Source organism: Pelophylax lessonae (assembly GCF_965119305.1).
Source record: "Pelophylax lessonae genome assembly, chromosome: 1".
NCBI lineage: Eukaryota > Metazoa > Chordata > Amphibia > Anura > Ranidae > Pelophylax > Pelophylax lessonae.
In genome coordinates this window covers 475,299,063-475,325,619 of record NC_138768.1, presented here as the reverse complement: position 1 = coordinate 475,325,619, position 26,557 = coordinate 475,299,063, and the positions used below count along the sequence as shown (strand labels likewise).

Below are 26,557 nucleotides of genomic sequence, written 5' to 3'. Positions count from 1 at the left end.
ATGGCGGCCACCGCTCCGGTCTCCCCGACGGCCCCGATCCTCTTCGATGTGGGCTCTCAATCACCATCCTCCTCGATCTCCTCAGCTCCTTCTGCCTCCATGACGGCTATGCCTGGGGACTCAGGGGAGCTTCGTGCACTGATCCAGGCTCTCCCCACGAAGAAGGACTTTGAGGCCCTGGCCCTGCGTTTGGAGGAGGCCCACGCCAGGGACATCCAGGCGGTCCGCGCTGAGGTGCATGGACTTCAGGACAGAGTGTCTGCAGGCGAGCAGTCGGCCATCTCGCTGGAAGCCCTGGTCTCCAGACTAGAAGCTGCCCACACTGCACAATCACTACATGTGGGGGAAGATTCAACTGCACCTGGAGGAGATGGAGGACCGCAGCCGCCGGAACAATTTGCGGCTGCGGGGTCTTCCAGAGGCCACGGGCCAGGAATCCCTCTCTCCTACGGTACAAGCCATCTGCCAGCGGCTGGCGCCAAATGTCCCACCTGCCTCGCTGGAGTTTGATCGGGTGCATAGGGCCTTGGGCCCCCGCTCCTTGGACGTTGCGAGGCCGCGCGATGTGATCTGCCGGCTGCACCGCTACTCCCATAAGGAGCTTATTCTTCGCCAAGCCTGGGAAGCCGGTGAAGTGGACTTTGACGGCGCGAGAGTGAAGATCCTCCCTGACCTATCCAGAGCGACACTTCAGAGGCGAGCATTGATGAGACCCCTTCTGGAGCGTATTCGCCGACTTGGATGCACGTACCGGTGGGGGTTCCCCATTTCCCTCACGGTCCGCAAGGGCCCTGCTTCTTTCACGATCCATCATCCGGATGATTTGCCGAACCTCTTCACCTTCCTGGAGACGGTGTCCATGGAGGTCCCTAATTGGCTACAGCACTTGCCTGCCCCGAGTCGTAGATCGCAATTCCGATCCGGTGATGGTGGGGGCCTTCCCCCCGTACGCGAGGCGGGGGCGACGCACCCAACCTGCTCCGGCGCCAGAGGGACGTGAAGATTGAGGATCCCGTCCACCGCCTTCTGAACCTGACCTACAGATGAGTATGGTATGAGTATGGTACTTTTTTGACTTTCGGACTGTTTGCTATGCCCCTGCCTTTGGCCTGCAGTGACGCCCCCCCCCCCCCCCGTCTCCGTAGACTTACTGACCCGCTCGTGGGGCGGTTCGGCGGGAGCTGGGGGGAGAGTGATGCCTCGGTCGGCTGACCTTCCTTGTTCTCACTGGGCCAGAAACTGACTGCTGCATTGCCCCGGCCCCCTGCATGGTCTTTACTGGACAGCGAGTGACTCTTTTTCCCCTGGGGGCTGGGTGGGTCCTTGCCCCCCCCCCTTGGCGGGTGTCGGAGACCCCGGTTCTTGGCCTCGAGGATACCGCTGTGACCCGGGGCTCAGTGACTTTCCCGCCTGCCACCCCCTCTCCCCCCCCCCCCCCCCCCCGTGACCTGGTCCCCCGATTTTATGGCCCCCTCATCTCATGTTGGACTATGGTTTTATCTTTGCCTCCTTTTTTGCCTGGGTCTTCCCGGTCTCCCGGGGTACCTCGGACACTCCACTGACCAGTCCTATTTTACTTGCCATGCATTATATGGAGGTGGGTGGGCTTGGTGTGGGGGTGGGGGGGGGGGGAGATATGCTGATGCTAATCCATAACTGATTGGGCGGGTCTCCCCGGGGGCGGGTCTGGTGTGGGGGGGGGCGGCGTCCTACTGACTGCCCTGGGGGATTGGGTATCGGGTCGGGGGTGGTGCCCCTTGTAGAGCGGGAGATGTTTATCCGCTGTGGCAATAGTTGAGGGCATGGTTTCTGAATGTGTTCTCTCATCTGGTGGGGTTCGGAGGGGGTGGGATCCATGGGTCATGGTCATGTTGTCTGGCCACCTGTATTTCTTTGGACACCTCCCTTCTCCCATTTGTCATCACATACTGGGTGAACGGGGGTGCCTGGGTCACGGTGCACGTGATAGGTGCTACTGTTCTTATGCATATGCAATGTTTTTGGTCACCTGCACTGATCTGGTCACCTGCCTTCGCCCATTGGTTTTTGTATGGTGGGCAAACGGGGGCGCCTTGGGTGTGGGTGCTCCTGATTTTTGCTCGTTCTTCCTACGGTTATGTAATGTTCTTGGCAGTTTAGTTTTTCTTGTTTAATTGCTGTGATGGACGGGGTGGGCTCTGTCCGTGGGGCTTTCGTGATTTGAGTCGAACTCCACCTTCAGACCCTTGTCCCCCTCTAGGCCTACGCCCCATCTGTCGGTCCTCCCACCTTGGTGGTGGACCCCAGGGTGTCTTTTCCCCCTATTCAAGTGTGATTACCTCCCTTATTACTCCCCCCTTATTTCCTCTGCCTACTGACCCCTCCCACCTGGGATTTTCTCCTGCCCTTTCCCCCTACCCTCTGCCCCCCCTCTTTTCTGGTTCTCCTGTATCCTCCTCCCCCCTCCTCCTTCTATCTCATACTTACCCTGCCCTATATCTTGCCTTCCCTGCCCTGAACTACTCTTCTCTCCCCTGTTGCCGATGGATCACGTGCGGGTGACCTCCCTGAATGCCAGGGGGCTAAATGTGCCCGAGAAAAGGCGCATGTTACTGGGCGAGTTGCGCCGCCTACACTCGGACGTCGCCTTCATCCAAGAAACCCACTTTAGAGATGGCAGTTTGCCCTTGTTCCAAAATAGATTCTTCCCGTGTGCATATCATGCCGCCAATCCGGAGTCCAAATCCAAAGGGGTGTCTATTCTGCTCTCGAACCGCCTCCCATGGACCCTCCTGGACAGTAGAACGGATCCTGGGGGCAGGTTCCTGTTCCTTAAGGGCCGACTGGGGAGGTCAGGGTCACACTCGCTACTGTGTATGCCCCGAATGCAGGCCAGGAGACATTCCTTCGGAAGACTCCGACGGCTCTGCTGGACTTCTGAGGGTAGGCTTCTCTTGGGCGGAGACTTTAAATTTTTTCCCGCTGAACCCAGAACTAGACACCTCCACGGGTACCTCGTCAGTATCCGGGGCCGTCGCCGGCAAGTACAATCCCTGCTCCATGATCTCCAGCTCGTTTCCATTTGGGGGAGCGCGATTATACGTACTTTTCGGTCCCCCACCAGACTTACTCCCGTATTGATCTTTTTTTACTACCTCACCGCCTTCTGCAAAACGTAGTTAATGTGACAATAGGCACCATCACGTGGTCGGACCATGCACCCATGACGCTATCGGTCAACCTCAGCAGGACCCCTAGGGAATCCGACTGGCACTGGCGACTGAACGAGGGTCTTCTACAGGAACCCGAGGTCATAGCCGATGTCACCCAACAGCTGCAGTCCTTTTTTCATCCTAATACCACCCAGGACAGTGATCCGGCCGTGATATGGGAGGCGCACAAGGCGGTGGTCCGGGGGTCCTCATGAAACATGGAGCGCGACTGAAGAAAGCACGAGAGGCTCAGTTGGAGGGCCTCCTGGCCGAGGTGCATTCTCTTGAGTGTCGTCACAAGAGAGATCCAGGTCGGGTGGGGGACAGGAGCTGGCCCGACTCCGGGAGCAGATTGCGGATCTGCTGCGATACAGGGCTAAGGCGGCCCTGCAGAAGTGCAGACGGTTCTCGTACGAATCTGGGGACAAGTGTGGGAGAATGTTGGCGCGCTCTCTCCGGGACCAACAGACAGCATCCTACGTTCCATGGTTGCGAGATCGGGACGGCTCCAAGATCTATCTCCCGAAGGATATCTCCCGCAGCTTTGGTGATCTCTACTCCAGATTATATGGCCTGCCCCAAAGGCAGTCCCATATGGCGGCGGTCTCATCCTACCTGGATGCGGTTAACTTACCACGTATTGCTTCCCCGGATCGCAGGGAACTGGACACCCCCTTTACCCTAGAGGAGCTGTCTGCGGTCATCGCCTCCGCGAAGCGGGGGGAAGGCTCCCGGCCCGGACGGCTACACAGTGGCCTACTATCAACAGTTCCGCGATATCTTGACCCCCCCCACTGCTGCAATTGTTCAATTCGGTGGGCGATTCAGTCTCGTTTCGAGAAGAATCCCTGGGTGCGCATATTTCTGTGATACCCAAGGAGGGGGGAAGGACCCATCGGTCTGCGGGAGTTACAGGCCGATTTCACTCCTTAATACGGACCTTAAATTTTTTACTAAACTCTTGGCTGTTCGGCTACAATCCCATCTGCCTGCTCTGGTTCACCTGGACCAGGTAGGGTTTGTCCCGACGCGCGAAGCTAGGGACAATACGATCAAGGTGGTCAATCTAGTCCATCAGGCCCACCGCTCCCGCGTCCCCACGATATTTTTAAGCACCGATGCTGAGAAAGCATTCGATCGGGTCAACTGGTCGTATATGTTTGCGGCCCTCCGCCACTTTGGCCTGGGAGATCGAATGCTGTCTTGGATACAGGGGGGTGTACACCAACCCTAGTGCTAGGGTGAAGGCGAATGGGGTCCTGTCGGATCCGATTCGCATCCATAACGGCACGCGTCAGGGATGTCCCCTGTCGCCGCTGCTGTTCGCACTCTCATTGGAACCGTTCCTGGCTAAGGTACGGCTGAATGCGGACATCTCCGGTATCTCGGTGGGGACGGTGGTGCATAAGGTCTCAGCATACGTGGACGACCTGCTTTTCTCCCTGTCCCAACCCCTAATCTCGCTTCCGTGCCTCATGAAGGAATTTGAACTTTTTGGGACGGTTTCCAACTTGAAGATTAATTTTTCAAAGTCCGAGGTCATGGGGATTGCGTTGCCGCAGTCGTTGCGGGTCCTCTTGGCCCAGGACTTCCCCTTTCGGTGGGCGGCGGGGGGCCTCTGGTATCTGGGCACTTTGATCTCCCCTGATCCGGCGGACCTGTTCCGCCTGAACTTCCCCCCTCTCCTAGTGACTATTGGCGCACTCCTCGTGCGGTGGTCCACGGGGCTTCATTCGTGGTTTGGGAGGTGCAATATCAATACTCCCCAAATGGTTATATCTGATGCAAGCACTCCCGATCTCCATTCCGACAGCCTTTTTTCAGAAGGTCGATCCAGTATTCACTAACTTCGTGTGGGCTGGGCGGAGGCCGCGCATCGCTCGGCGACTACTGGTACTACCCAAGTGACATGGTGGGATAGCTTTACCCGACATCAGACGCTACTACCAAGCGGTCATGCTGACGAGGTGGATCGATTGGGCCCGCCACGCTAGCCTAAAACAGTGGGTTCCCTTGGAGGCCTCATTGTTTCCGGTCTGCTTGCCTAGAGCACCTTTGCTGCTTCAAGACGTGCCAATACTGCTCCGGCAGCATCCTACGATTGGACCAACGGTAAGGGTGTGCTCCTCGATCACGTCCGGGAGGAGGCTCGCGGACACTCGGGGCCCCCTTTTCCCGGTTCTGGGGAACCCTCGCTTCCCTCCGGGATGCGGGAGAGACCGGTTTGCCGAACTATCCCAGGGGGGAACCTTTCAGCCCTCGCACTTTCTCCGAGATAACCAATGGCCGTCATTGATCCAACTCACTTCGCCGGGTGGTGCATTTCGTCTGTCCAGATGGCAGGCCTTGCAGTTGCTTCATTTTCTTCGGGGGTTGGGACAGCCGTCACTCTACACGAGAGAACTTCTGCCCTTTGAACACTTCCTGATGTCGCAGGGTCACATGCCTCATGCACTTTCCCAAGTGTACTCGCTTCTTTCGCAACCCCCGGAGGACTTCGTCCTGCCGGGCATTCTTAAGTGGGAGGGGGGAGCTCAATCTGAGTTTCACTGAACCCCAAAGACGTAACATGGTCTGCTTTTCCCTGAAATCCTCTATTTGCACGCGCATCCAGGAGTCCAACTATAAAATTCTTACCCAATGGTACTACTCTCCTGATAGACTTAGGTGTTGGAGGTGCCAGTCAGAAAAGGGGACTATTTCCCATATCTTCTAGAGCTGCCCAATGCTGCGGGACTTCTGGTCTGAAGTTCGCCGTATCTCCCAGCTGATGACGGAGAGAGCCATACCGGACGACCCGGCATTCTTTTTACTTCACTGCTCAGGCATGGCCCCGAAAAGGTATAAACGCTCGGTGTTACGACACCTTATGGATGCAGCGAAATCGTGCATTAGCTTACGCTGGAAGAGCTCGACACCCCCGACGGTCTCCCTCTGGCTGCAGAGGGTGAAATGGATTAATGATCTGGAGGACCTGGTACTGACTGCGCGCGGCAGGAAGGAGCAATACAATAAAACGTGGGCATGTTGGAACGAATTCTTACTCTCGGATGAAGGTCGGACCTTGCGTGAGTCTCCCCAGCTGTAATAGTCTGGCTGGGGTGGGGGTCGCCCATGCGGGAAGACCATTGGTGCCTATCCCTCTCTCTGCCCATCCTCCCCCCCCCCCCGCTTCTCCACCCTCTCGCTCCACCTAGTCGTCTCCCCCTTCTTCTGGCTACTCTTTTATGCTCTGACTTGGTACCTTCACCGGTTCCCCCTCCCCTACCTGTTCTGACCCCCTCCCCCCCACCTCCCCTTTTCCTTTCCTGTTTCTCACCCCAATCCCTTTGGTATGCCACTGACCGATTGGCTGTTAAGACGTATATGTGGATCTAAATTTGTCTCAATAAGTCTGTTGGTTGGGCCTTCCTTGCAGGGCCTACTCCCGGTAGTCCGTCGGGCAGCCCTGCAATCGGTCATACCTTTAAAGTGTGAACAACTTACATGCATATTGTTTCCCTGATTGTTCTTGATAGTGAAACTATGCCTCTTGCACTTTCCGGTGATCTCTCCGATCAACCTGTACTACTATTTGGTTTACTGGTTTTGTATTGCACTTTATACAAGGTTATGTTTTCTGCCGAATAAAATAAAATAAAGAATTTGAAAAAAGAAAGCATAAAACCAACCAGGAACAATGCAGCAGTGTGGACAGTTGCTCCTTGCTCGGGCTGTGAGGAGATAACGGAATGCCTCAATCCTGGACAGGGAAGGGTGGAAAGGGGGGGGGTCACACAATGTCAGACTCTGGGGGAAGGAGGACCAAAATTGAACAGCTATAGAGCCGCTGGTGGTGAGCAGCATGTGCGGTGACCCAATGCAGGGGAGCATGAGGAGAGCCTGCTTCTCGTATGGCTGTCCTGACAACTTTCAAATGTTTTATTTACTACATTGGCATCATTCATGACTATTATTGCTGCCATCAATCATCATCGGTGGGTTCATATAGCGCTTATATGTGGTTAACCCTTGTGTGACTGATACTTTTGAACATCCCTCCTGGTGCGTTTTATTATTGCTCCCTAATCAGGCTAAGGCCGATGCCATATTGGGCAAGGAATATAAAGCTGGCGGGGACAGGCGGTGGATTTTAGTGTATTCACAAGTAACAGGAAAAACTGGAATTAGATGCACCTGGCCGGGTTGGACCATCATTTTGAGTACAAGTCATTCAAAACAGTGGCATATATAGGAGGTTATATAAAATTAATGGTAAAAGAACTAATATGGCATACGTGCAGTCCCACAGCGTTTAACGATCCAGAGATCCGTGGGTCCTGAGCAGCACTCGGGGATTCACTGGGGCCACAATAATAGATTTTGCCAAATTACCTGTGGGCCGTACTTAACAGCAACACGGGCCACAATTGGCCCGTGGGCCGGACTTTGGACTTGACTGCTGTAATTGAACCCGTTAAAAAAAAAAAAAAAGAAGAACTCTAAAATTATGATTCTGGTACAAAGCATTGCAAAGTTATTTACAAATAAAGTAAAATAGATTTTCTTCAATTTTGCACATTTTTCAGTGCGATACATTTAATATATATGTGAAAGGTGAAAAATAATAAAGCAAACAAAAGCAGGGAAAAAAAAAAAAAATCACCAGGAGAATTATAAATTGAATGGAGATGGAGAATAGGGAGTTAATTAGGGCTGATTAGTAAACTAAGGGATAATCACTTCTGGACCGCCTGCAGTTTTACGTCAGTACTTTGACGTTGAAGATCGGTGTTATGGCAGCAGAAATCTGCCATAATCCCAGTATTTTCAAACACGGCCGGCGGTCCGCTTTCAAATAAAAGTGGCCCCAGCAGCGGATTCCGTGCTCTGCGACTGACCCTGCGACGGTTAGGGTCACGGAGTACCAGAGGGTGAGAAAGTAGAGATAGGAAGCTAGGAAACAGCCACACAGGACAGACATAAATTACTGAATCCCCATTAGATTAGTAGGTACAATGCCCGGCGGGTGTGGAGATGCGATTCGGTGTACATCTTGTGGTATGTATACGTTCCTTGATCATGCGAACGAGGGCGAATACAAATGCACAAAATGTAAGCACGTTGCTTCCCTGGAAGCTCAGGTCCTGAATCTAGGGAAGCAGCTAGCAGCACTGAGACGAATGTCCATACCGAAGGAGAGCTGGGATCGTACCCGACAGGTGCAGGCAGGGGCCTGCACATAGGTGGGCAGAGAAACGGAGGTGCAGGCATCAGAGCAGAGTAGATGGGTGACAGGAAGGGTAGAAGGGAGAAAGGCAAGGAGGTTGATCCTGGGCTGGAGCACCCCAATAAATATGCCCCGTTGCGTGATTTTGGGGAACCAGTCCAGGAGCAGAGCGACGCTCCCTAGCTGCCAGGGGAAGAACTCCTCCAGTGAGGATGGGAGAAAGTGAAAGGAAAGACAGGTGCTGGTGGTAGGGGACTCAATCATTAGAAGGACAGACAGTGTAATCTGTCACAAAGACCATGACCGCCGAACATTCTGTTTACCGGGCGCTCGGGTTCCGCACATCACGGATCGGGTGGACAGATTACTGGGGAAGACCCAGCTGTCATGGTACACGTGGGTACCAATGACATAGGCAGAGGAAGATGGAGAGTCCTAAACTATTTCAGGGACTTAGGCGCCAAGTTGAGGAATAGGACCTCCAAGGTAGTATTTTCAGAAATATTACCTGTACCTCGAGCAACACCAGAGGCAGCAGGAGATTAGGGAAGTTAACAAGTGGCTGAGGAGCTGGTGTAGTAAGGAGGGTTTCGGGTTCCTGGAGAACTGGGCCGACTTCTCAGTCGGCCACCGGCTCTTTGGTAGGGACGGATTGCAACTAAATGGGGAGGGTGCAGCCGTACTGGGTGAGAGGATGGCCATAAAGTTAGAGGGGCTTTTAAACTAGGTGATGGGGGGGGGGTACAGATGTAGAATTAGCCAGGGGGGAGCAAGATTCAGAGGGCACAAAGGGGGACATTAGCAGTAGGGTGTTAAGAGCCCCTAAACCCAAGGTGGGTAAGAGGGAAAAAAAAAAAAAAAAAATCACAAGAGCAGCCTAAAAATAACATCAAACGAGGATACATGCAACCGGTCAAAATTACGAGGTTTGTTTACCAATGCCAGAAGCCTGGCCAACAAGATGGGAGAGCTGGAGCTACTGATGTTTGAGGAGGACTTAAATTTCGTGGGGATAACAGACTTGGTTCGACAGCTCTCATGATTGGATGGCGACCATTCAGGGGTATTCCCTTTATCGCAGGGATAGAGAAAGTAAAAAAAGGGGGGGGGAGGAGTATGTCTGTATATTAAAGTGGAGTTCCACCCTGTAATTTTACTTTGGTCCATCTTCTTGCCCCGGGTCACCTGTAAAACAAATGGATACTCGCAATTTTTTTTTTTTTTTCACTTACCTTGTTTTAGAAGAACATATACTCACCTTACTTCCTCTTCCTCCCTCTGCGGCCACGGCCCGTCGTCACTTCCTGGCTTGCAATGATTCCTGGGAGCTGAACGTCATTGCTCCCAGGAATCAATGCGCCTGCACCGACCCCCCGACGTCAGTTCCGGTGCAGGCGCCATCATACCTTGCTAAACAGCTTCTGGGCATGCCCAGAAGCTAAGCAGGGATGAAGCTGCAGCCCCGGAAGCGACGGTGGGGCCGGCGCAGTGCATCGTGGGACCGAGGAGGACAGAAGAGGACGCAGAAGAGGATCGCGCTGGCTTCAAGCTGCCCACACCTGAGATGGAAGCGCTGGAGGAGACATTTTCAAGGCAAGTATTTCTTCTTGCAGGTAAATGCAACCCGGGACAGTTCAGAGGCTATCCATTGTGGAATGCACTAGCCCTGACTGTCCCGGGGGTATTTTTATTTATTTATTTATTTATTTTTTTTTTAAGGTGGAACTCCGCTTTAAGAACAGTGTACAGGTATATGTGAGGGTTGATAATAATGGAGCTATGGACGAGGCAGAATCCCTATGGGTAGAACTTAAGGGAAGGCACTATAGGGAAGGTAATAGTGGGCGTATGCTATAGGTCCCCCAACCAGAGGGGAGGGAGGAGGGGAGAGGCGGACCTCCTTTTACAAATAGGATTGGCAGCAAGGATGGGAAATGTCATTATAATGGGGGGACGTTAATTATGCAGATATAGACTGGGCAGAAGGAACCACGCATTCAGCCAAGGCTCGGCAGTTCCTAAATGTTTTGCAGGACAATTTTATGGGTCAGATGGTGAATGCACCGACAACAAACAAAACAATGCGGTACTTGACCTACTGATTACCAACAATACAGACCTGCTCACGGATATAGAAATACGGGGCAACTTAGGAAACAGTGACCATAGGTCAATTAGATTCAGTATTTATCCTAGTAATAGGAAACACAAGGGTAATATAAGGACACTGAATTTCAAAAAAGAGCCAAATTTCCCAAAACTGCGCTCTCTGCTAGAAAATATCAAATAAGATAGAACCCTGGGAACAAAGAACACGGAGGAAAAATGGGAGTGCTTCAAGAGCATACTAAACAAAGGGATTGCCCAGTGCATCCTAAAGGGAAATAAATTTAAAAGCGCAAAACTAAACCCTGGGTGGCTGAACTCCAACATAAAAAAACAAAAATTACATAGTTACATAGTTAGTGAGGTTGAAAAAAGACATCAGTCCATCCAGTTCAACCTACGATGTGTGTGTGTGTTTGCTTTTAACCGTATATATTGTATACCCCTGTATGTTGTGGTCTTTAAGGTGTCCATCTAATAGTTTTTTGAAACTATCAATGCTCCCTGCTGATAAGACTGCTTGTGGAAGAGAATTCCACATCCTTACCGCTCTAACAGTGAAGAACCCCTTACGCACTTTAAGGTTAAACCGCCTTTCCTCAAGTTTTAGTGAGTGGCCACGTGTCTTATTGTATCTCCTAACTCTGAATAGTTTGTTCCTTATGCTCGGGTCGCCAGTACAGTATTTGTACATTGATATCATATCCCCCCCTCAATCGTCTCTTCTCCAGAGAGAATAGGTTCAGTGCTTGTAGTCTTTCCTCATAGCTGATGTCCTCCATTCCCCTAATTATTTTTGTTGCCCTTCTCTGGACTTTCTCCAGTTCCAGCACATCCTTCCTGAGGACCGGTGCCCAGAACTGGACAGCATACTCCAGATGTGGCCGGACCAGAGTCTTGTAGAGCGGGAGAATAATCTATTTCTGGAGTGAATCCCCTTTTTTATACAACCTAGTATTCTGTTGGCTTTGCTTGCGTCGGCTTGGCATTGCATGCCACTGCCAAGCCTGTTGTCTACCAGTACCCCCAAGTCCTTTTCCATCCTAGACTCACCCAGAGGTTCCCCCCTAGTGAGTAGCTTGCTTTCAGGTTTCTGGCCCCCAAGTGCATTACTTTACATTTTTCAACATTAAATCTCATCTGCCATGTAGTTGCCCACCCCGTTATTTTGTTCAGGTCTGCTTGTAAGGTTTCCACATCCTGCATAGAAGATATTGGCATGCCTATTTTAGTATGATCCGCAAATACTGAGATTGTACTAGATATCCCCTCCTCCAGATCATTTATGAATAAATTAAACAGGATTGGTCCCAGGACAGAACCCTGGGGGACCCCACTTTCCACACCCGCCCAATCCGAGTACTCCCCATTAATCACCACCCTCTGGACTCTCCCCTGGAGCCAGTTCTCTATCCAGGTACTCACCTTATGGTCCATACCTACCTTCCTTAGTTTGTACAGTAAGCGTTTGTGGGGAACGGTGTCAAAGGCCTTTGCAAAGTCCAGATACACCACATCCACAGGCTTTCCTTTATCTAGGTGGCAGCTCACTTCATTGTAGAAGGTTAATAGATTGGTTTGGCACGAACGATTTTTCATGAATCCATGCTGATTACTACTTATAATACCGTTTTCATTACTAAAGTCTTGTTTGTGGTCCCTTAACATCCCCTCCAAAATCTTGCAGACTACTGGATGTTAGGCTGACCGGCCTATAGTTACCCGGGATATATCTCGGCCCCTTTTTAAATATTGGTACCATGTTGGCTTTTTTCCAATCAGCTGGCACCATACCCGTCTGTAAACTATCCTTAAAGATCAAGAATAATGGTCTGGCAATCACCTGGCTGAGCTCATTAAGAACCCTCGGGTGCAAGCCATCCGGTCCCGGGGATTTATTTATGTTAAGTTTCTCTAGTTTAGCTCTAAGTCTATCTTCTGTTAGCCATGGCGGCACTTCCTGAGGTGTATTATTTAGTTCGGCCTTACAAGCAAGGTTCGTGTAGCCCCCTGATTCCTTTGTGAAGACTGAAGAAAAGAAATTATTTAACACTTCCGCCTTTTCTCTGGCCTCTGTGGCCATTTTTCCTTTATCATCTTTTATGGGGCCAATGTGCTCTGGCCTCGCTTTCCTACTGTTTATATACTTAAAGAACTTCTTGGGGTTCTTTTTACTCTGTTCCGCTATGTCTCTCGTGTTCTATTTTAGCCGCCCTGATTGAGTCTTTACATTTCTTATTACACTCTTTGTAGTGCTTAAATGCTGCCAATGACCCCTCAGTCTTGTATTTTTTGAAGGCCTTTTCTTTAGCTCTAATATACATTTTTATGTTTGAGTTTAGCCACCCAGGGTTTAGTTTTGCTCTTTTAAATTTATTTCCCTGTGGAATGCACTGGCCCACCCCCTTGTTAAGTATGCTCTTGAAGCACTCCCATTTTTCCTCCGTGTTCTTTGTTCCCAGGGTTCTATCCCATTTGATATTTTCTAGCAGCGAGCGCAGTTTAGGGAAATTGGCTCTTTTGAAATTCAGCGTCCTTATATTACCCTTGTGTTTCCTATTACTGTAATACTGAAACCAATTGACCTATGGTCACTGTTCCCTAAGTTTTCCCGTATTTCTATATTAATACTAAAGAAAAGGCCTTCAAAAAAATACAAGACTGAGGGGTCATTGGCAGCATTCAAGCATTACAAAGAGCGTAATAAGATATGTAAAGACGAAATCAAGGCGGCTAAAATAGAACACGAGAGACATAGCGGAAGAGAGTAAAAAGAACCCCAAAAAATTCTTTAAGTATATAAACAGTAAGAAAGCGAGGCCAGAACACATTGGCCCCATAAAAAATATGACAAGGGAAATATGGCCACAGAGGACAGAGAAAAGGAGGAAGTGTTAAATAATTTCTTCTCTTCAGTCTTCAAAAGAATCGGGGGGGCTACACTAACCCAGCTTGTAAGGCTAAACTAAATAATACACCTCAGGAAGTACCACCATGGCTAACAGAAGATAAGACTTAGAACTAAACTAGAGAAACTTAACATAAAAATAAATCCCCGGGACCGGATGGCTTGCACCCGAGGGTTCTTAAAGAGCTCAGCCAGGTGATTGCCAGACCATTATTCCTGATCTTTAAGGATAGTCTACAGATGGGTATGGTGCCAGCTGATTGGAAAAAAGCCAACGTGGTATCAATATTTAAAAAAGGGCCGAGATTTATCATGGGTAACTATAGGCCGGTCAGCCTAACATCAGTAGTCTGCAAGATTTTGGAGGGGATGTTAAGGGACCATATACAGTTGTGTTCAAAATTATTCAACCCCCAATGCTGTAAAGGGTTTTAGGGAATTTCGTGTACATTTGTAATTGTATTCAGAATGAAATCCTACAAGGACTTCTTAAAGAACCATATGCAACTAAAATGACATCAATTGGTTTTGTAATACAGTAGTAAATGTTTCTTTTGTGAATTCTTCATTGACAATTATTCAACCCCTTTAGGCTGCATTCACATGTCAGCGTATGATCGCGGGCAGAACCGCCGCGGTTCCGCCCGCGATTTGGAGATTTATTGCAAATCGCGGGACACTTAGCGTTGCCCGTTGATTTGCAATAGCCCCCCAAACGCCGAGCGATGTTGCCGCGATTTACGCCCGCCGAATCGCGGCAACATCGCGCAAACAAAATCGCGGGACGCAATACGCTCCAAAGAAGCTCTTGTACTTTTTTGGAGCGTATTGCGTCCCGCGTTTGTTTGCGCGATGTTGCCGCGATTCGGCGGGCGTAAATCGCGGCAACATCGCTCGGCGTTTGGGGGGCTATTGCAAAACAACGGGCATCGCTAAGCGTCCCGCGATTTGCAATAAATCTCCGAATCGCGGGCGGAACCGCGGCGGTTCTGCCCGCGATCATACGCTGACATGTGAATGCAGCCTTAAGGACTACCACTCTGAAGAACAGAGGTTCCTTGAAGTGTTTTCAATCAGGTATTGAAAACACCTGTGGATGTCAGGGAGCAGCAATAAAGCCTAATAAGCACCAATTAGGCAGCTTTAAAATGACTGATACTCAGCTCCTTCTAGACATTTACTGGTGTGGTTACAAACATGGTGAAGTCAAGAGAATGGTCCAGGAAGACAAGAGAAGAGGTTTTTACTCTTCAAAAAGGAAGGGCAATGGCTATAAGAAGATTGCAAAGATGTTAAACATACCAAGAGACACCATAGGAAGCATCATTCGCAAATTCAAGGCAAAGGGCACTGTTGAAACGCTACCTGGTCGTGGCAGAAAGAAGATGCTGACTTCGACTGCTGTGCGCTACCTGAAGCGTAGACTGGAGAAAAGTCCCCGTGTGACTGCTGAGGAACTGAGAAAAGATTTGTCAGATGTGGGTACTGAAGTTTCTGCTCAGACAATACGGCGCACACTGCGTAATGAAAGCCTCCATGCCAGAACTCCCAGGCGCACCCCCTTGCTTCTCCAAAGAATAAGAAGAGTCGAGTGCAGTATTCCAAAAGTCACGGTGGACAAACCACAGAAGTTTTGGGATAGTGTTCTGTGGACTGATGAAACAAAATTACAACTGTTTGGGCCCATGGATCAACGCTATGTTTGGAGGAGGAAGAACAAGGCCTATGAAGAAAAGAACACCTTGCCTACTGTGAAGCATGGCGGGGGGTCAATCATGCTTTGGGGCTGTTTTGCTTCTGCAGGTACAGGGAAGCTTCAGCGTGTGCAAGGTACCATGAATTCTCTTCAGTACCAGGAGATAATGGATCACAATGTGATGCAGTCCGTCACAAACCTGAGGCTTGGGAGACGTTGGACCTTTCAACAGGACAATGATCCCAAGCATACCTCCAAGTCCACTAGAGCATGGTTGCAGATTAAATGCTGGAACATTTTGGAGTGGCCATCACAGTTACCACACTTAAATCCAATTGAGAACCTCTGGTGGGACTTAAAGAAAGCAGTTGCAGTGCACAAGCCTAAGAATGTGACTGAACTGGAGGCTTTTGCCTATGACGAATGGGCGAAGATACCCGTAGATCGCTGCAAGACACTTGTGTCAAGCTATACTTCACGTTTAAAAGCTGTTATAACTGTAAAAGGATGTTGTACTAAGATTGAATGTCACTTGGGGGTTGAATAAAACTGATAATGATGTGAGCACAGAAAAGACATTTGTGGTTATTTCATTATAAATTTTATGTTATATTTGTCTGACCTACACGTGCCTCTGATTTAATTGTAAGTAGGATGACTGAATGCTCAAAATCAATGTCAAACTGGCCAAAACTATTTCAGTGGGGGTTGAATAATTTTGAACACAACTGTACAAGACTTTCGTAATGAAAACTTACCGTTAGTGTACCGGTCTCTCTTAACCCTTCCAGGAAGGCCTACATATGAGAGATTGTGGCTCCACCCCACAGGAAACACAATTTGCCGCATGTTAAAAAGGTCCCACCCATCCTTGAGCTTCAGTAATAGAAAATAAACTTTCCAACTGAACTTTCAAGGAATACAGTTATTCAATAACTAACACACACACACACACACACACACACCACCAACTCTGGGCTGGAAGTAGGCCAGCCGTCCTGGAAGGGTTAAGAGAAAGACTGTTACCGGTACACTAACGGTAAGTTTTCTCCTTTCACCCTTCCGGGACGGCTTACATATGAGAGGATAATAAAGGAATCCATACTGGCTACCTTAGGGAGGGCGGGACCACTGCCTGTAAAGAGACAGTACTTCAACACGATAGTGGTTTAGGAAGTAATCTTGACTGGACCAGGTGGCTGCATGGCGGATCTGTTCCCAGGATGCTCCGGCTCTTTCGGCCCAGGATGTTGCCATGCCCCTTGTGGTATGTGCCTTTAGATTTGCTGGTGTGGGGGTACCCGACACCTTATATGACATGCTAATGGCTTGCTTAATCCACCTAGAGATCGAGGGTTTTGATGCTTGCAATCCCTTTCTTGGTCCAGAATGTAGAACCAACAGGTGACTAGACCTTCTAAACCGTTTGGTTCTTTCCAAATATGCGAGAAGACACCTTCTTACATCCAGGCAATGGAATTTTCGTTCCTTTGCACACCTAGGTTTTTCACAAAATGATGGCAGGACCATCTCTTGATTTCTGTGAAAAGAAGAAACTACCTTGGGTAGGTACAGTGGGTCTGGTCTAAGAATCACTCTGTCTTGGAGAATTAGCATAAAGGGCTCCTTTATGGACAAACTTTGTAAATCTCCCACTCTTCTGGCTGTGTTAATTGCCAACAGAAAAGTTAACTCAAATTGACAAAATATTCAGGCTAACCTTGTCCAATGGTTCAAAGGTTTCACTAGATAACGTCTCTAGTACTTGCAAATTCCATACTGGAACATTAGCTCTGTTAATCGGGGGCGCTCCTTCCCGAGCTAACAAAAATCTTCCAATTAAAGGCTCTTTAGCCAGACTTGTCCAAAAAACAGGAAGTGCCGCTACCTGTACTCTAAGGGTGTTAGCTGCCACCCCCTTATCTACCCCATCCTGTAAAAATTCCAGGATAACATGGATTGAGGCAGAGGAATTCTTCTTCTGACTCTGCCAAGTACAGAATTTTTTCCAGATTTTGGAATAAATGTTCCTAGTCACTGGCTTTCTACTAAAAGGAGGGTATCAATGACCCCATCTGAACAACCTTTCTCCTTCAGGATTTGGCGCTCACTAACCAGGCTGTTAACTGAAGAAACTGTGGTCTGGGGTGAATAAGAGGCCCTTGTAGTAACAGATCCGGAACCTCTGGTAGTTTCCAAGGGGCTGTCACTGATAGGGATACCAAGGTCGCGAAACACGTTCTCTTTGGCCACCACGGGTGTGATCAAGATGAGACGTAGTTGCGGCCATCCACTGAGTATCTGTAGAACTCTCGAAATTAGATTTTGAGGAGGAAATGCATAGGCTAGCCTGAAGTGCCAAGGCTGCGCTAGAGCATCCAGGCCCAACATACCACTTTGATGTGTCAGGGAGAAGAACGGCCTTAATTTTTTGTTCTGCCAAGTGGCAAACATATCCACTTCCGGTTGACCAAACTTTTGGACTAGTAGTTGAAATATTCTGGGATTCAGTTCCCATTCTGTCTGCTTGATGGAATAACGACTGAGGAAGTCAGCTTCCCAGTTGTCCTTCCCTTTTATGTACACTGCCGAAATAAATCTTTTCTGCCCAGCCCAGTGTCTCCTGAGCCAATTTTAACAGGGTGTTTGATCTGGTCCCCCCTTGAGGATTCAAGTAAGCTACTGCTGTAGCATTGTCTGAATGGACTTGGACTTCTTTACCTAGAATGTCCTTTTCGAAAGCTCTTATGGCCTTTCCCACCGCTTTCAGTTCTCTGTAGTTGGATGAGGCCTGACTTAACTGTATATCCCAGGTGCCCTGGGCATGAGCTCCCTGTAGGTGAGCGTGGTGATTCTTAGAGGTTGCTCTTGACCCCAGAGTCGACCTTCCCTCAGATTTTGGGGAACTGTCCACCATTTTAGCGATGATATTACTTGAGAAGAGGGTAATTTTTTTCGTCTAGGGACTCCTGTCTCTTGTTCCAGGAGAGCAGGTGGAAAAATTGAAGGTCTCGTGAGTGTAATTGGGCCCATTCTACAGCAGGGATACATGCTGTCATCAGTCCCAAAATTCTCATGATCTGTCTCCTGGAACACAGGATGAGAACAGACATTTTCCACCGCTGAGACCACTTTTTCCACCTTTTCCTCTGGGAGAAAAAGTTTCTTTACTCTGGAATCTATCTTGTACCCCAGATAGACTTGAACCTGTGCTGGCTGTATTAAGGATTTCTCCACACTTAGCAGCCATCCTACCGTCTGTAGGACTGACATCACTTTTTGGGTGTCTGCCATGGCCTGTTTTGCTGATCTTGCAAAGATCAACATATCGTCCAGATAAGGGATAAAACTTAGGCCCTGCAGATGAAGATGGCCTACTACTTCTGCCAAGATTTTCGTAAAGATCCTTGGTAGGGATGCACCGGAATTTCAGCCACCGAAATCGGCCAAAAATGAGCCTATCCCATTCGGGCGATAATGGGTTAACAATGCCGAAATTTATGGCCGCCGTGATGAGGGTGCAGGTTTTAAAAGTCCCGCCTCTGGCCAACAGCCCGCCTCTCAATGACGTCCCTACTACTACGATGTGTGTATGAATGAAGTGTCATACCGGGCTGGAGGGCAGGCGAGCGGCCGCTAATAACTATGTGAGCCTTCACTTCACTGTCAGCGGGACTGTGTGTGAATGAAATGACCTGACACCGGGCGGGGGGAGCGGCCGCTAATAGCTGTAACTATGTGAGCCTTCACTTCCCTATCAGGCATGCATCTCCGCTGACAGGGAGGTGAAGCGCTCACATAGTTATAGTTATTAGCGGCCGCTCCCCCCGCCCGGTGTCAGTTCATTTACACACAGTCCCGCTGACAGTGAAGAGAAGGCTCACATAGTTATATCTATTAGCGGCCGCTTGACCGCACTCCCGCCCGGTGTGTCACTTCATTCATACACACATCGTAGTAGTGATATCAATGGGAGGCGGGCCGCCGGCCAGAGGCGCTTCTTTTGAATGAAGGACACCGGAGGAGCACTCAGCAGAGTGACAGTAAGGAGATTGAATCGTTGGGATGGGGAGGGACGCTGAGGCAGTGTGGGGGGGGGGGGACGACGACGCTGAGGCAGTGGGGGGGGGGGGGGGGGGGGACGCTGAGGCAAGCTTACCATTGGTATTAGTATTACGCAGCATGAGGGGTTAATGTATTGTCACTGCTGGTCATTGATGCATTAGTGACCGACCAGTGGCAGTTAATTAACCCCTTTGTGCTGCATCAGTACAACCAGTGTTAATTAACACTGATACTGGTTGCACTAATGCAGCACAAAGAGGTTAATTAACTGCCACTGGTCGGTCACTAATAGACGAGTGACCAGCAGTGGCAATACATTAACCCCCTCATGCTGCATGATACTAATGCCATTGGTAATTAAATTAACCTCTTGCCAACCCATCACAGTACATATACTGTGACAGGGTGGCAGCGACAGGTGTACGTCGCTACCTGTTTTTGGTGTATGCCCCTGTTCTATCTATTTTAAAAAAAAATTGGGGGGAAAATGTCATTTTCGGTTTCGGTTTTCGGCCAAGGGCATCCTGCATCTTCGGTTTCGGCCCAGAATTTTCATTTCGGTGCATCCCTAATCCTTGGACTTGCTGCTAAGCCAAAAGGGAAGAGCTCTGAACTGCCAATGTGCAGTTCCTTCTTCCGTCACAATTGCGAATCTGAGGAATGCTTGATGTTCCGGATAGATTGGGACATGTAGGTAAGCATCCCTTAGATCCAATGTGGTCATAAAGATGTTCTGAAACAGATTTTTCCTGACCGCATAAATGTTCTTCATAGAGAACTTCTAATTTTTTGAGGTTTATGACTAGCCGGAATTTCCCTGAGGGTTTTGGCACCACAAATATGTGGAAGTAAAAGCCTTGGAATACCTGACTTATTGGTACAGGTGAAATCACCCTCTGTTCTGCTAGTTCCAGAATACCTTCTGGCAGTGCTTTCCTCTTTTGTTCTACTTTTGAGGGATAAGTCCTTGGTATTTTCTGTCACCGGCTGGGAGGAAAACTCCAGTCGGTAACCTTCCCGGATGATCTAGAGAATATAGGGGCTGGCTGAGATGTTTTCCCATTGGGAAGTAAAATGGGCCAACCTGCCCCCTACCCTGACGCTGGCGTCACTTGGTCTCTTTAGGCTTGGGTCCAGGTTTAAGGAACAGTAAGTTAGCTCCTTGTTTTCCCTTTGAAGGACCACCTCTCCTGGCTCGTCCCCTGAAAGGCTTTTTGATTTCTGTCCTGGAAGTTCCGAAAGGAATACCTCCCCAATTTGCCCTTCCTCTTAGTAGGGAATTTTTTCCCTTTCTCTGCGGATCTGGATAAAACATCATCCAGTCCTGAACCGAACAAAAATTACCCTTCAAAGGGTAATGCGCAAAGTCTTAATTTGGAAGCTACCTCTCCTTTCCATTCTTTGACCCAAACTGCCCTTCTAGCAGAGTTCATCAGAGCTGCTGTTCTTGCCGAGGCTACTATTGACTCTACCGCTGAGTCTGCTAAGTAAGACACTGCTTTCCCAATCACAGATAGGGAATCTAGTAGGTCTTGTGATCCCTCCATTGTAGAGACATGTTTTGGACAGTTCCTTGATCCAGAAATCTGCATTTCTGGCCATATAGGTATCTGCTAGAGCCGTAGTCATATTATACGAGTTAGAAGCCCAAGCCTTTTTTAGTAGGGATTCAATCTTGCGATCCATGACATCCCTAATATGACCAGCATTTTCAAAGGACAAATTTGACCTCTGATAGCTGGGCCAGAGGAGCGTCTAGTTTAGGATTTTTTATAAACTCTTCCAATTCCTGTTCCTCAAAGGGATACCTTCTTTTCCAGTTTTTTGGTCTGGATAAGGCATTCATAGGGAATGCACTAGTTTAAGGTTACATTCCAAAAGGAAAGAGGCTTTTGTTTCTCTTGAAATTATCCCTTTCCTTCTCACTGTCACTGTCTGACTCCTTGTCTGAACTAGATGGAGATCTAATGTGACTAGTGCCTTCCCCTGGATCCTCCTCTTCCCTAACCTGTGAAGAGGGAATGATTTGGGATCCTGACCAGAGAGAAGAGGGTCCCCTTGACCACCCACTATCCTGGGAGGATAAGTTATCCCTGGATACTTCCTCTGACTGTGTTGGGGTCTGAGGGATAGCTGCTGTAGTCCTAAATGACTGAATAGTAGCCAACATCACACACATCTCACAGGATGATCACATTTAGCGTAAATAACAATATAGCAAGGCAAGTGGGGAACATAAGAACCCTTAACTTCAGAAGGGCAAACTTTCCAAAATTGTACTCATTGATGGAAAGGGTTAACTGGGACCAAACCTTGGGATCACTGACCACAGAGGAGAAATGGGAATGCTTTAGGAACATATTAAGCAAATGCATCTTGCAGTGCATTCCTACGGGAAATAAATTTAGAAGAGACAAAGCCAAACCTGGCTGGCTAAACCGTAGCGTTAAAAGTTAGGGGAAAAAAAATTGGCCTTCAGGAAATATAAATCAGAGGGCACAGTATTGGCTTTCGACCAATACAAGGAGGCAAATAAGTGTAAACACGAAATCAAGATGGCAAAAATAGACTGAGAGACAAATAGCGAAGGATAGTAAAAAAAAAAAAAAACCCAAAGAAATACTTTAAATATATCAACAGCATAAAAACTAGGGCAGAGCATATTGCACACATAATTAACGATGATGGGAGGATGGTTACAGAGGACACTAAAAAAGCAACCGTGCTGAATGCTTTTTTCTCGTCAGTATTTACACAGGAAAAGGAGGGGTACACTGACCATGACTGTATGGTTAGTAGTAATACACAGGACTTGCCACTATGGCTAACAGAGGGTGAAATCAGGGAAAGGCTGGATAAACTTAAACAAACAAATCACCAGGCCCGGATGGCGTATATCCGAGAGTACTCAAGGAACTCAATAAGGTTATATCCAGACCACTGTTCCTGATCTTTGCTGACAGTATCAGGACAGGAGATGTACCAGGGGAGTGGAGGAAAGCAAACGTGATTGCGATATTCAAAAAGGGTCAGAGGCATATACCGGGAAATTATAGGCCTGTCAGTCTGACATCAGTAGTATGTAAACTTTTGGAGGGGATGATAAGGGACTATATGGTAGAGTTTGCTAAAGACAACAGCATCATCAGCAGTAACCAGCACGGGTTTACAAATGGGCGTTCTTGTCAAACCAATCTCTTAACATTCTACGAGGAGGTGAGCTGTGAGCTAGATAGGGGCAGACCAGTGGATGTGGTGTACCTAGATTTCGCTAAGGCGTTTGATACAGTTCCCCATAAGCGCTTAATTTATAAAATAAGGTCTGCAGGTATCGACAGCAGGGTTTGCTCTTGGATACGGAACTGGCTGAAAGGGCATGTCCAAAGGGTGGTAATAAACAGCGCATACTCAGACTGGTCTGAGGTAATAAGCGGGGTCCCCCAAGGCTCAGTCCTGGGACCAACCTTGTTCAATTTATTCATAAACAGCATTGAGGTCGGGATCAGTAGTTCGATATCAGTTTTTGCAGATGACACAAAATTGGGCAGGGCAATAACTGCACAGCATGAAGCAGATATCCTACAGGATGACCTGGACAAAATAATGGAGTGGGCAACGACTTGGCAAATGAGGTTTAACGTGGAGAAGTGTAAGGTTTTGCACTTGGGGACTAGAAACATAAAAGCACAATACATATTAGGAGGGGAACCCTTGGGGGAATCAAAAATTGAGAAAGATCTGGGAGTCTTGGTTGATGATAGACTAGGCAACAGCATGCAATGTCAAGCGGCAGCTGCCAAGGCTAGCAGAATATTAGCATGCATAAAGAAAGGGATGTATTCCAGAGATAAGTCTATAATCCTTCCACTCTATAAAACTCTGGTCCGACCGCATCTGGAGTATTCTGTCCAGTTCTGGTCTCCAGTCCTCAGGAGGGATGTGTTATAGCTGGAGAGAGTCCAGAGAAGGGCAACTAAACTGATTAGGGGATTGGAGCACCTTGATTATGAAGAGCGTCTGCAATCGCTTGATTTATTCTCCCTGGAGAAGAGACGCCTGAGGGGGGACATGATAGCAATTTTTAAATATCTCAATGGGGATCTCAGCTTAGAAAAGCTGTTCAGTCAAAGGGATTACATGAGGACTCGGGGGCATACAATGTGATTAGAAGAGAAGCGTTTTAACCTCAGGCAGCATGGGGGGTTCTTTACTGTTAGGGCTACAAGATTGTGGAATTCTCTACCACAAGAGGTGGTTTCTGCGGTTAGTATGGCTTTCAAAAGACTATTAGACGTACATCTCAAGGATCAGAACATTCAGGGGTATGCGAGATGATTACAGCCACACACACCTACACAGGTTGAACTGGATGGACTGTTGTCTTTATTCAACCTCACCTACTACGTAACTATGCAACATCTCATCTTGCATTGATTTAAGGAAATCCTTCATTAAAACTGATGCTTCTTGCCCTGCCAATTTATTAATACATGTATGGCATAAAGGTTTTAAGTAAGACCTAGACAACTTATCCCCACAGTTCCCACACTTTCTAGTCATGCTAGTGTTGGCGTTAGAAGGGGGTTTGGCAGGGGCCTCCTGTGCTGCTGGAAGACCTGTGCATAAACACAAGAAGAAAAAACACATGTGTGTAACAGACATATTTAGTCTACCACTGCGGCTGCTCAATTCAGGAAAGGACAAGGCATGCCTGTCTCCAATAGACAGCAGTCGGCCCGCCACCGGTGTAGTCACTTACCCGGTCCTGTAGCCACCTGCACCGCCGCTTTCTCCTCTATAGGAAGTGTGGTCATTCGAGTCTCTTTGGGGTGTTTCAGCCCCTTCGTAGCCGGAGATTCTGCCATGAATACTCATGGACCCGGCGTCTCCAACTTGCGCTTTCTTACGGGTATCCTTAGCTCCTCCCCTTCCGACCGGAACTTCCGGTCTTCACAGCGAGGCTTGAGGCGCGCTCCTTGGCGGGAAATTTGAAATCCTTACCTTCCCGCAATAGAGGAGCAATGGAGGAGACCCTTCCTGCAGAGACAACAGGACTTCAGGTATGGAGGGACCTTCTCCTTAAGGTGACCGACTACCTGGTATGTTTGGCGACCTGCAAGTTCCTGTTTCCAGGACACAGATGGAGAGGAACCTCTCATAGGCCGTCCGTACCTGCCTTCCAGGGTTACCTATCAGACACTCATTTGCCTTTAGGTCAGTGGAAAAAAAAAAAAAAAAAAACAAACGTTCCGGTGTGAGGCTGGAAACACAACTGATCTGAAGCTCAAGGATGGGTGGGACCTTTTTAACAGCTGCAAATTAGTTGCGTTTCCTGTGGGGTGGAGCCACAATCTCTCATATGTAGGCCGTCCTGGAAGGGTGAAAGAAACCTTCATATTCAAGCCAGAGTCTAAGGCACTCTGTTTTACAGAAGCTTGGAAGAGCCATGTTAGTCTATGGGCGTCCAGATGTAAACAAAATTGCATCTGTTTACATCTAATTATCTCCAAGTCCGTGCAGGTCCTTTTCCATTCTAGGGCCCAAACATTTCAGATTTCTCATAAGTGGAGGCAATTTAGACTACATCCAGCTGACCACTGCTCTAAAATAGGTACAGTAAGACCCTGCTTTAGGGTCAGTTCACACTAGAACACGCTACTGGAAACCTGCATTTCATGCAGGCTTCTGCAGGGTGTTCAAAACACATAGCAGTTGCAATTGCAGAAAGTGTCAATACTAAGTTAATGACACTGCAAATAATATAATTTTTGTAAGAACTCAACGTAAAATTATTTTCTCTCGAGTCCTCTGACAGTTGCCGCCCACTCATACAGTCTTCACTTATGGGTATTGGTCTTATCCACAGGAGCAAGCTAGGCATAAGATTTTGTTATAAACATTCACAAAACACTTTGCATAGACACACCTATAGGGGGCTGTCCCCCTGCTAGCAGTATTCCCAAATCAGTTTGGTAGCAAGCAGTAGATAGTCCAAAACCCCAAAAAAGAGGGGTGGGCGGCGACTGTCAGAGGACTCAGAAAAGAATTTTACGTTAAGTTCTTACAAAAATTCTATTCTCTCTTACGTCCTCTGACAGTCGCCGCCCACTCATACAGTCTTCACTTACGGGACGTCCCAAAGCAGTGTAGACATGGAGGGGTGGAAAGCGCAACCGTCAAAGGCAAACGCAGCACCCAGGTCAGAGAAAAGAACCTTATCTGAACCAGAAAGATAAAACGCTGGGTAACAGAAAGGCTCAACAGGAGCAAACAAACCCAGGAAAGCAAATTAACATAGGGTGAACAACCCCAACAGGCGGGGACAGGCTAAACGCCATGTCACCCTCAAGGCACTGCCGCACACAGAACTTTGCAGCCAAAGGAGGCATCTGCCAGAACATCAAGTTTGTAAAATTTGGAAAAGGTGTGCACGGACGACCAAGTTGCCACTTTGCACACCTGGGCCACCAACGCCTGATGAGGACGGCCGAGGACGCACTCACCGCTCTGGTAGAGTGTGCCTTGACAGGGAAGGGTGGCACCCGTTCCCTAATTGAATAGGCCTGTACCATAGTCTGTCTGATCTATTTAGAAACGGTTGCCGCAGACGCAGCCATACCCTTCCGAGGTCCCTCAGGAAGGACAAAGAGAATCCGACTTTCTGAAGGATTCAGTAGACGACAGGTACACCCTTGATCGCCCAGACTACATCCAAGGAATGCAAACTCCTTCGGATGCTTAGGATTCGCACACGCAAGCGAAGGCAAGACAATGTCCTCGTTAAGATGAAAAATCGGATACCACCTTTGGAAGGAAAGATTGGCGAGGTCACAAGACCACCTTATCCCTATGAACAACCAGGTAAGGGGAGCGGCAAGACAGGGCCGCCAACTCCGACACTCTGCGAGCAGATGTGATCGCCACCAGAAAGGCGACTTTCCGTGACAGCGCAGGCAGAGGAATCTCCCTGATGTTCTCAAATGGAGGACGTTGCAAAAAAACGGACCACATTCAGGTCCCAAGGAGGTAAAGGCGCTCTCCTAGGGGGAGCCAGATGACGCACCCCTTGAATAAAAAGGTGCGGATCAAGGAATTTGACGCCAAAGGGCGCTGGAAAAGGATTGCCAGCACAGACAACTGACCCTTAATAGTGGTCAGCGCAAGACGCTGGTCCACACCAGATTGTAGGAAGGCTAACACCCTTGCCACCGAAAAGGAGCGAGGATGGAAACCCTGCGGTTCACACCAGGCGAAACAAGCTTTCCAGGTACGGTAATAGATCTTACCGGACGACGCCTTCTTAGCCTTGAGTAGGGTAAGAATGACCACCGACGAGAGACCCCGATCTCTCCAGGACCTGGCTTTCAACAGCCACACGGTTA

The 26,557-nt window shown here is 48.7% G+C and overlaps 1 protein-coding gene across 1 annotated transcript in view; it reads right to left on the bottom strand.

The window, feature by feature from the left end:
* The window catches only part of ZFR2 (zinc finger RNA binding protein 2), a gene marked incomplete at its 3' end in the record, with an annotated part of 435,737 nt that overhangs the window by 393,211 nt on the left and 15,969 nt on the right, over positions 1-26,557 (bottom strand). The window lies entirely within an intron of this gene.